The 11,373-nt window shown below is 34.7% G+C and overlaps 1 long non-coding RNA gene and 1 other non-coding gene across 5 annotated transcripts; both read right to left on the reverse strand.

Moving 5' to 3' along the window:
* Positions 1 to 1,838: 1,838 nt before the first annotated feature.
* Positions 1,839 to 8,264, reverse strand: LOC113349475. 4 transcript variants are annotated; one of them, XR_003360191.1, is made up of 7 exons: positions 7,830 to 8,264; positions 7,575 to 7,679; positions 6,696 to 6,793; positions 6,097 to 6,250; positions 5,361 to 5,506; positions 3,259 to 3,645; positions 1,839 to 2,553 (listed from the first exon to the last, which is right to left on the reverse strand). It is a non-coding gene; the product is annotated as an uncharacterized LOC113349475 (long non-coding RNA). The 4 variants fall into 4 exon arrangements; XR_003360192.1 differs by having other exon boundaries at positions 6,078 to 6,250; positions 7,575 to 7,690; XR_003360193.1 differs by having other exon boundaries at positions 6,175 to 6,250; positions 7,830 to 8,263.
* A 1,957-nt stretch (positions 8,265 to 10,221) lies between these two features.
* Positions 10,222 to 10,294, reverse strand: TRNAR-ACG. The gene has a single exon. It is a non-coding gene; the product is annotated as a tRNA-Arg (tRNA).
* Between the last annotated feature and the right edge of the window lie 1,079 nt (positions 10,295 to 11,373).

Raw genomic sequence — 11,373 nt, forward strand, 5'->3', positions numbered from 1 at the left:
TATTAATACCTAAATTACCTTCTTGATTAATTTTTTGGTAATGATTAGTTAGTGTTAATAATAGTTAGCATAGTGATTAGTAAAATGATTAAGTTAAAGATAATTAATGAGATTAAAAAATCAGATGGCTTTTTTTTTAAAAAGAAGCAGAATTATTGAGAGAGTAAAGTTGGAGAAGATGAAGAAGGAAAACATGAAAAACAAAGGATTTTACCAACCACAACCGAAGGAGAGTATTTGGGTACCCAGGTATGTTTCAAACTTAGATAATGTTGGTTGAATTGCTCCAAATTTTCAAAAAACTGTAAATTTCTAGGGTAGATTTGGGCTTGTTCGGTTACCTTATGTGAAGAACAGGTTACCGAACTCATCTGAAAGTGTAGTTCGGTTACCTTTTCCATATACGAAGGTTACCGAACTCGTTCTTTAATGGAGGTTTTTAATTGTTCGGTTACCTTTTCCATACACGCAGGATAGGACTTACAGAGTAATGTTCGGTTGGTTCGCAAACTTTAACCCAACAACACATCTAAACGAACTCCACATGTATGCAATTAGTGAAGAGTTCGGTTTGTCAAGATTTTTTGCGAACAAACCGAACATAGTGGAACAAGTTCGGTTAAATTGAAACTCAACATAGTAGGAAAAATAACACAGTTCGGTTACATTGGAAAAAAAAAATTCTTTTTGGAATATAAGTAGAGTTCGGTTACTAGATAGTTTTAGAAATTTTTGCGAACCAACCGAACAAGGTAGGTAAAGTTTGGCTATATCATAACTCAACATAGTAGGAAAAATAACACAGTTCGGTTACACTTTTTTTTTTTTGTATTATAGATAGAGTTCGGTTACTAACTAGTTTTAGAATTTTTTGCGAACCAACCGAACTCGGAATTCGATTATGAAAAATTAAATTCGTGATAACCGAAGTATTCTTCGTGTTCTTGGTTTCAGAATGTTCGGTTACAAAACTAGTTTTTTTAAAACTATTCCTAACCGAACATGCCACTTTAACATCCATTTAAACCATATTTTGATGATTTCTACTCAATTTTCCTATCCAAAAACGAATTGAAAAGATTGATGGGTTTTTTAATTGAACGAGGAACGTCAAGGAAAGAGAGAAGAAGAAGAGAATAAACTTTTTTTCAAAACTAAAAATTTTCGATTGCTCTTTTGATCTTGATTTGATTTTGATTTTGGTTAATAAATTCATTTAGATTAGATGTATATTATTAGATTTATATAGTTATTAAGTTAGTTTTAATTTAAATTAAAGTAAAGGGTAAATGGGCATTTACCTAACTTTGGGACACCCCTTATAAGTATAGGGAGGTTGGCCTAATAAGACCATGGTCCCCTCAAAAAAACCATGGTCCCTAAAAAATCGTTCATAAAAAGGGAAAAATACGGTTTAGTCCAAAATCTCATTCAAATATACTAATTAGTCCAGACCCATTCAACTAGGTACAGATTAGTTCTTTTTTTATTTGAAATATGAAAAATACACAAGTAACCTTCCTGATTTACAACTTAGTCCAAATATTTACATTTTAGTCCAAAGTGATTTATCATGATGTTAGCAATTTTAAATAATATAAAAATAATTAAAAAATGATTTATCTTCCGAACCGCTCATCCAAAATTAGCAAACTTTATATATTCGGAAAGCTCTTTCCGAGACGAGTAAAAAGAGTACCCATATGACTGTATAATTTTCACTTTTTAAATTTTTTAATTTACATTGGTGTACAACTACGTACACAACTCTAAAAGTCCAGAAAATTCACATCCATACTGACATAACGGTCAATCAATATATCCATGAGAAGGGACGATAGCGTACAACTATGTACACACCTAAAAAATTCAGAAAATCCAACATTCACACAATAAAATAGGCCACATATTCATGCGACAGGACAATGGTATACAACTAAGTACATTTTTACAAAATCCAGGAAATCCAACATTTAGAACAAGTCTTGTGGTGGAATGCCAACCTATTCCAAGTGTGGAAAAACCATGGAATGTCAAGTCTAATGGCTTCCAAGTTGGGGTTTTCCTCAGAAAATCCAAGCAAGGTTCCACCGTTTCGTGGAAGGGTTCGTGGAATCCATCTGAACGCCAATAAGAATAGCGTTTTTTTTTGTCCGTAGATTTAGGATGAGTTGTTGAAATCTAACGGCTGAGAAAAAAACGATATTCTTAATAGCGTTTTTTTAGCGCTATTAAGAATAGCGTTTTCACTATTCCACCACTACACTTGCACTTCCATCCACGGTTCCAAATGCTGAGGTGGCGTGGAAGATGGAAGATGGAACTCTTTCACCATAAGACTTGCTCTTATACGCACATAGTAGCCCATATATTCATGAGACAAGACAAGATGCACGAGTTTGTACACATATACAACTTGAATCGACTACCTAAGCACGAACAATACTATCCACATTGAATAAACCTAACAATGAAACTTAGATGGATTTGAACCATCAACCTCCGCAAACCTTGTGATAGGCCGGGCGCTCAACCATTTTGAGCTTATGAGTCCTGTTACAAACTAAAATTGGAATTTTAGGAGCATTTCAAACCAAAAAAGACTGTGCAAGCGATGTCAAATCTAATTTATATGTTCACGTGACATGGATGTCATGAGACAAAAAAGAAAACTCATACACATACACATACACTTGTACCGGCCTTAAATAAGAACCATGGGACTACTTACTGATCCATCCACGCAGCATGCCCATAGTCTATATGGGCTCACTAACAATCAAAAGGTGTACAGTTATATACTGATCCATCCACACAGCATGCCCATTGTCTATGTGCACTCATTAACAATCAAAAGGTGTACAGTTATGTGTATAACTATGTGCCCGTTAATGATCAACAGGTGTACAACTCTACGTACATTAAAGATCACATATACAATTGTCAATTATGTACACCTTAAGAATCACCATTGTACAATTATGTACACCTTAGTTTACGCAAATATAATTTTATGGAGTCATTTTTCACATATGCACCGGTCTGTACACCCTAATTATTTACGCATGCAGAAGTTTATGTAGTTATTGTTTCACATGTGCACCATTTTGTACACCCTAGTCAAGCATAGGCTTATGGAGTCATTTTTACACATGTGCACTAGTTTGTACACCCTAGTTATTTAGGCAAGCATAAGCTTATGGATTCATTTTTCACATGAAGTTGATATATTAGGGAAACTAGAAATGAAAGACTTACTCGTCAGAATCTAATAACTTGACTTCTCTCTTATCCAACTTCAGTCCAATCATTTTTAGTTCCTTTCTGTTATCCCAAGCTTCCTCTCCAACCAATGTAAAGAATTTGGAGTTCACAACATATATTTAGGTCAGGTCAAGCTAAATATTTCATAAAGACATTTCATTTAATGTGGCAATTATATTGTCTAGCAGTGATGACAATAAGTAAGAAAGCGAAAAGACAGAGAAGACTTACAAGACAAAGAAATCTGGACGACGGTAGCAGCAGCTGAAGTAATATGGTTCAGGATAAAAACAATCAACTCAGTAGGCCTTCAAAAATTCATATCAGAGCCTGATAGGGATGCTTCAGGGATACTATATTTCTTTGTTGCAACTCCATCACCTGCAACACATACTTTGTCTATAAGCTACATAAGACATGGACTCGAAGTAAAAAAAATATAATGTTTATAAAGCGAATTAAGAAATGATTTATAAAGTGAGACATGACAAACGGTGTACAACGATGTACACATCAACAAAATCCAGAAAATAACAAGAACTGATTCATCCATTTTTATTAAATTTTTTATCAATTTGTTGGTGCGCACGAACAGTGTCTGCATCCTCGCAATTGTAAAATATTAAGAACTAAAAATGAGGCAGGACAATGATGTGCAATTATGCAAACATTTACAAAATCCAGTGAAATCCAGCATCTGTACCCATAAAGCAGGCTATATATTAATAACACAAGACAAAGTGCATGAGTTTGTACACCCATTCAACTTGAATCATCTACTCAGCACTAATAACGTTATCCATATGAATAAACATAACATGGAAACTCAAATGAATTTGAACCATCAAACTCCGCAAACCTTGTGATAGGCTTGGACACTTACCATTTCAAACTTATGAGTCCCTAAATTAAATACATAAAATAAAAAAAAATTGATGTCAAAGGTGCATCAGGATATAATATAATACTATTATGTACCATTAATAATCATCATGTGTACAACTATGTACACATTAATAATCAAGAGGTGTACAACTATGTACACATTAAGAATACACAAGCTATGTGCACATTAACAATGCAATAACAAAAGCCTATTGGGGAAAAAGGCAGTGGTGAAATTCAACTGCGATATAATTTGAGAAATTGAAAAAACAAAGAAAAGGGAAACCGTTATACAATCATATATAAACAATGTACGGGGAAAATGATAGACCATGATTAATCCTAAAACCACTTTAAAAAGTTAACTTAATCACTGCGAAACATTCAAACATCTGAAGTAAAACCATACTTATGTGTGATGTTAACTCTACCCAAATCCTATTTTTATCATATTATAGTATTTCAAAGAAAAAGAATATGGTTGGATGGATTTGCATCACCATTCCACACATCCCACGTCTCAGACCAAAAATCAGTCAGTAGGTGTATTGTTCCACATTGCAACCCCATATTTACAAACACAAAATCCCATTTTACTCACCTTCTTTTATATAAATAAGTCAAAAGAATACCAAGAATCAAAAAGGACAAAGTAGAAGGGGCCTTACTGATAACATATCTTGTACACATCCTACTACCCCTACCACTTATAATCTAAACAAGAAAAATTATGTAGCTAATCATATAAACGATTCTTAGGACATTCTTGACCATTCTAAGTGAAACTAAGTTCCAACGATGCAAGCACCGCAAGAGATGCATTTCCTGAGATGGTTTATTAACTAATGATGTGTGTCGTATTCTTCACGACTGACCATCACTAATTGATTACTTTCGTTTCTATTATCGTTATCTTTCTCCTAATAAAGTTTCTAAGTGATATATATCTATGCAAAGTGATAAGTTAGAATTAATTATTGCATCGAATATGCACCGTCGACATTCACTTCGCAATAAACAGGATAAGCTTATATACAACCCAAACAGTGACCAGAAGGAAACACCGTCATGACTCCTCATAATGGGCAAGTGAGCAGTGCCATGGTTTAAATTTGGAAAAAAAAAATCAACAGGCAGAAAAGGTTCCAATTGTGGTCCTAAAAGATAAGTTATGATTTCAAGATACAAGTTTCTAAAAAAAAAACACGTACCACAACATTTTTCTCCCATGTTTATTGATGATTTAGCGATCCTCACTCAAGCCAACATCACCATAAAATGCATTATAGTAGAACCCCTCTCCTTGTGTTGTAGATGGATCAGTACACAACTTGCATCAATACTTCCTCTCAAATGCCTGCAAATCAAATACCCCAAGACATTATATACGTATCAAACCAACCTCATCACTTACAAGTTGAAAAATCTCGCTTCGCACAAAAACGATCACCTCTTTACGTCACCGTACTTAGTCAACAAAACTTATACTGGGTCACCATAGGCAACCAACTATGTGCTAAAAGAGATTGCAGTCACCTTACTTAATAAACAGGTGTACAATTATGTACACATAAAGAATCAACACATTAACATACAATGAATCTTAAACATTTAATACTCGGGTCAATTTCTTATTGGAACAGGGAGGTCACTTAAATAAGCCTCAAGTACCAAGGCACCGCATGAGGTTACAAAATAAACAAACAAAAAAATAAATAACTAGGAAGAATCAACATGTGTACAACTATGTGCGCATTATCAAAAAAAAAAACTACTAAATGTTTTAGAGATGATCCTGAACATGAGGTTAACGAAAACACACTTGATTAGTACACCAAAGGGTAACATATTCCAAGCATTACAACTGCGGCATAATATCTGCTCTGATGGGAGCATCATATATAACAAAGACGGGCCCTAGCATTAACCTGGGATGTGGAGACCTACGTTGCATCTCTCTCACTTCTTGGCATAAAGCACAGTAATGGCAGAAGAAGTGGGTAGCAAAATCACATGTTGACTCACACTGTTCACACTGCATCTCATCCTCCATGATGCTTCCACAACAACCACATGATTTAGTTAGTGACTCACAAGCACCCTGTTTACACCAAAAATGAAACCTTGTTTACACCAAAAATTAAAACACGACTCTCAAAGACATTCATCTTTTGCTATAAACAAGTTTACTATTAAGTTAATTCATTCAAACCTTAACTTATGCTTATGCCACATAAATAGTTATATAACCAAGAAATGCTACTGTTGTACAATACTTCAAACACCACACATACACAAAAGACTAAAGCTTTAATCCACTTTAAAGATCCAGACCCTGAAGATATGACGATTAGACTAATCCATGGACTATCACTAAGCTGCTCAAACATTTCCTAAAGTAGTTAACACGTCATAACCATTCCCTGGACCCAGCTTGGTAGTATTATATTAGCACTTACATACCATCAAAATCCTTAGGCATTCGAAGATGTATTAAAATATATATAACCAGAACATTAACCAACGAAGAGTAAATACTAGTGTACCAGTTTGTACACATTGTATTTAGAAACTTTACTCCTTCAGCTGAAGCATAGACGGAAGCAGTGATGCACATTCTCCTGGAGGATGGAAAAGGAAATCCCTGAAAGCACACTAATATCTATTAGTATGTTTGCTAACTGCTAAGAAACCAAAGAAAATACTTAATTAGTAAAAAATAAATATGGTTCTTAGCAAGCTATTCTTAAGACAGAACAGGTTGCAACTCAGGGAAGTAAACCTAAGCACGGGATTGACAGAGGACATATGGGTGCTATGTTAAATAAATGGGATAAAGAGAGCACTGTATTACTCTCCTAATGAGTAGTTATCTAGCATTTCATTAAAAAATAAGGTGAATGATAAAATCAACGAACAACAGTGTCGTTCATGTGCAACTGTGAGAGATGATAGTAGTGAGAAAAGCTATCCATTAGATTACCCTAACCTCTGGGAGCATTGTTTTACAATGAAATCTATCCCAAGATATGTCTGGTAAGTTGACAGTTCTATCGGATCATGTTTCAGCCGCCCGAATTAGGGGGATACCCCCACATACATGTATTGCTTACACAGATTCTTAGTTTTGTAAGTAAATCCTACTCCCTATGAGGTATAAGATTAACATCGCTTTCCCTAGATAGTAACCAACATAAATAGATAGCCTTAGCTCTATTTTAGCATAATTTGGTATCAATCATTCATATTTATGATTCAAGAAAAAAATAAAATCAGATCATTTTGTTTCGTTGAAGATATAACACCCTAAAACCTCAATATACTTATGCTCTTTGCAACATTTTCACTTGAAATTCACAAATATGAAGTGACCCGTAAAATCAAAACCTAAAAAGATAAAAAAAATAAGGGTTTTGAAACTGAACCTCTCAAATGATTTCTGAACAACTTCAATCCGACCTGTGCTTGAAGGATTCAAAACCTTGTTTGTCTAATTTCCTAACCAAACACATATAACACAAGCACTTAACCTGCATAAGCACTAACATATCCAAACTTACAGAATACCAAACCTTAAAAATATACAAAAGAAATAACAAATCATATAAAAAAAATCAAAATTGGAAGGAATAATTACAAAAGCTAATTTATCAACAAGAAATGCTCGCTTAATTGTATACCTTTCAACGTGATTTGACAATTTGTCTGCAATCATATCCATTAAACTGAGGACTCAAAGATGGAGAAGCAGAAAACCTAATTGTTGATGAATCTTAATATTCAAGTGTTGTTGGTGATTTCATCTACCATCCACATAAATATCAAGCTAATTCTTTGAGAATAGATGTCGATGATGTCGGATCCAGGCTTGCTGAATCAACTGCTAACTGATAATCAGACTTTGGTTTTGAAGATGGATTGAATCGATTTGTGCTTTCTTAAACTCAATAAACGAATACTAACTCCCTGATTTATATGAAAACTTATTGAGATTTTCTTTTACATTTTTCTCTCAACGAAACCTAATTCGTTTTCAGAAACTCATTGGAGAAGAGAGGTGAAATGAATTAGCTACAACAACCACTCCAGGTTTCGATCGGAGGGTTACTTTTGTCACACAAAAAAAGAACCCTGATTTTTGGCATACCTAAATCTTTCTAGGCATACAAAACAATAGTCCCATCTTGGACGACCTTATAAGGGGTACCCTATGGGTAGTTCAATACTATATACCCTTAATACAAAAATCTAAAATCAGTTTTCTAAAAAATCAAAATCAGTTTCCCTTAACATCTCTTCTTCCTCCTCTAGCCGAACTCTTCCCCCTCCTGCGAAAAAAAAGTTCATCATCGTGATTAATTGTCGATTCATAAAAATTTGATCGTAGGTTAAACTCAACCACATAATGACTCGTACAAAGAAAAGTAGGGACTAGGCAAACCAAATCATCTTTTAATCCATCAATTGAAGAAGAAGAACCAATTGAAGATGAAGGTGTAGAAACTGAAAATCAACCACCAATTGAACCAGAATTTAAATCAACTGCATCTCCAACTCCGGAAATGAGGATAAGAAAGTAAGTTTTACAAACCCAGTCTCCTATTTGTTGTTTTTCATCGATTAAATGACGGTTACAGTGTTGGGTTCGGCTCAAAATTGAGTTGCGTTTTTAGCCGAACTGGTCTTCACAAAAGCTTCCTGTAAGTGTATATGAACAGTTCGGCATGAAATTTCAAGCCGAACCTAGTCATAGATAGAGATGCATAGGGATTCGGCGTATTCGATAATCATAGTATGTGCCGAACCTAGCACATTTACGAGGTTCGGCTATTACGATATTCTCAATTTTTATGTGCCGAACCAATAACAATATTTTAACCCAAAAAATAACAAATTGATGCTCGGCTCATACGATTTTAGAAATATAAGCCGAACCAGTAATTAATTTTTTTCCGCGCTATTCAGGATGTTGTTCGGCTTACTATGAAACTTTCATATAAGCCGAACTAGTGTCTAGCAAAAGGGTTGGAATTGAAAATTATAGGTTCGGCGCATGCAGTAAACAGATTCAGTGAGCCGAACCGTTCATCAATTGGTAGATTCGGCTCATAGATGTGAGCCGAACCTCAACCTGTTTCGCCGAACCATGATCAAAAAAATCATCTAAACAACCTTTATAATTCTAAAAATTATCTTAATCACTAAACAAAATATTTAATCACTAATCAATATTACTAACACTAATACGTAAAGGGCAGATTTGTCATTAAAAAAAGTTGGGTTAAGGGGTTATCTGATTTTGCTATTTCACAACCTTTTTTTGTCTTTATTCAATATGCCTAGAAAGTTTTTGGTATGCTCAAAATCAGGGTTCAAAAAAATCAATTTGGACTGAATCGTTTAGAAATGGACTAACTCGTGCTAGATTTGTAACATTTGGACCTCCTAGTACCAGGCTTGAGGAGGCAGGACTTGAGTGTCCAAAGCCCAGTATATATGGGGCTAAACATTAATTTTTACTCATAAAAAACACCAATAGGGAAGTTTTGGTCTCTGGGCCTCTGGCTATAAAATTATAAATACTTGAAGGAAAATTGTCGTAACTACATATCGCCAATATTTTTTTATTTTTATTTTGATCTTGCTACATGAGAGGATAGCCATAGCAATTGTTTTTAGCAAAGGATGATAACGATAATTAGGACATGCCTTGGTCGGCCCCTGTCACCAAATTAGACCGAACCTATACAATTTAAGGCAAACAAAAGTCATGATTAATAAAGAAGGTATGAGAAAGATGTAACGGATGTATTATTACAAAAGATGATTTTTCAGTATTTTGTGTCTTGATATTACAGAGTATTTATTACCTATTCATTATATGACACACAGACATAAGTCAAGTCAATGTTGACTTGTTACACACTTGACTGGTACATTGAACTGTCTCCGTTATCACGTGCATCAACTAGATCTCTCATCTTAGTTGGAAGACACGATTTCGCTGGGATCGAACACCCAGAAACAAAAAGAAGAAGGAAAAGTAGAACAAAAAGAAAAAAAAAAATAAAACGACTTCACTGGGGATCGAACCCAGAATCTCTGGTTTCGTAGACCAGCGCCTTATCCATTGGGCAATGAAGTCAGCTCCGCTTACACTGCTTTTAGCATTATTGATTAATGAGAACAACCCAAAAGGTAAATGCCACCACATGATGTGGGCCCCATGCATATGAGTTGTCACGTAACAGATCTCTGTTCCGTGGTTTGCGGGCTCTATCATGCATAACTGGGAAGTGTAGCCTTCGAACCACCTTGAAAAGGTCCTAACGTTGCCATTTTTTGGGTCATTATAATCTTTGTAATCTTGACGAAAAGTTTGAGTTCATCGCAGTTGGATACTATCCTCCTTCAATAAAATCTCTCATCACCTATACTGGAACAAATATAGTGTGCAACAAAGAACAAACTCAACTGATTTTACTGTAAAATAAAATGTGGCATTTCAATACAGGTCAACACCTAGTTATATGCTAGTAAATGAAAATTTGAAACAAGTTGTTTACCGAGATCTTCCGAGGATCATGTTCATGCCTTTATGAAGATTCTTGTGCATTCCAAGCACAGATAATGCTAGCTTGGATTGTACGTGACACCTCAACCTATACATTAAATTAAATTTCACCTTTTCGCGACATTATTGAACTGCTTGCTATGTGATGATAGCACATTGGTACCTCAAACACATGCATCAACTTGATCTCTCATCTTAGTAGTCCAAATTTGGAAAAAAAAATCTTTCAATAATATCCACTTGACCCATACTTTAAACACACTTAAAGACCTATTTAATTCCAAGAAGGAAATAAATGTAGGAATATTAACTTCCGTTAATTACTACTGATGTCTGGAAGAAGGAAAAAAAATAACAATAAGAATTATTTTTTATTTATTGATACATTGATGCAATCAGCACTGCACGAGATTATAAGCAATTTGAGAATTCCACTCCTGGCCAACTGGGCTATTTCCTGTTAGATTTTTTGGAATTTTACTACAAGTGAATTATAAGCATTTCTCCCTCTTGTGGTCGAACATTGGTACTTAGCTGCCAATGTCTCCTGGATTTGGTAGTGATTCGATTGAGTAAAAGTTTGTATTCCTTGTTGCCATGATCACAACCAAAATTCTCAAGTGCTTAATTAGTTTATACTTTTGGAACCA

Source organism: Papaver somniferum, chromosome 2, assembly GCF_003573695.1.
Source record: "Papaver somniferum cultivar HN1 chromosome 2, ASM357369v1, whole genome shotgun sequence".
In the NCBI taxonomy this organism is placed as follows: Eukaryota; Viridiplantae; Streptophyta; class Magnoliopsida; order Ranunculales; family Papaveraceae; genus Papaver; species Papaver somniferum.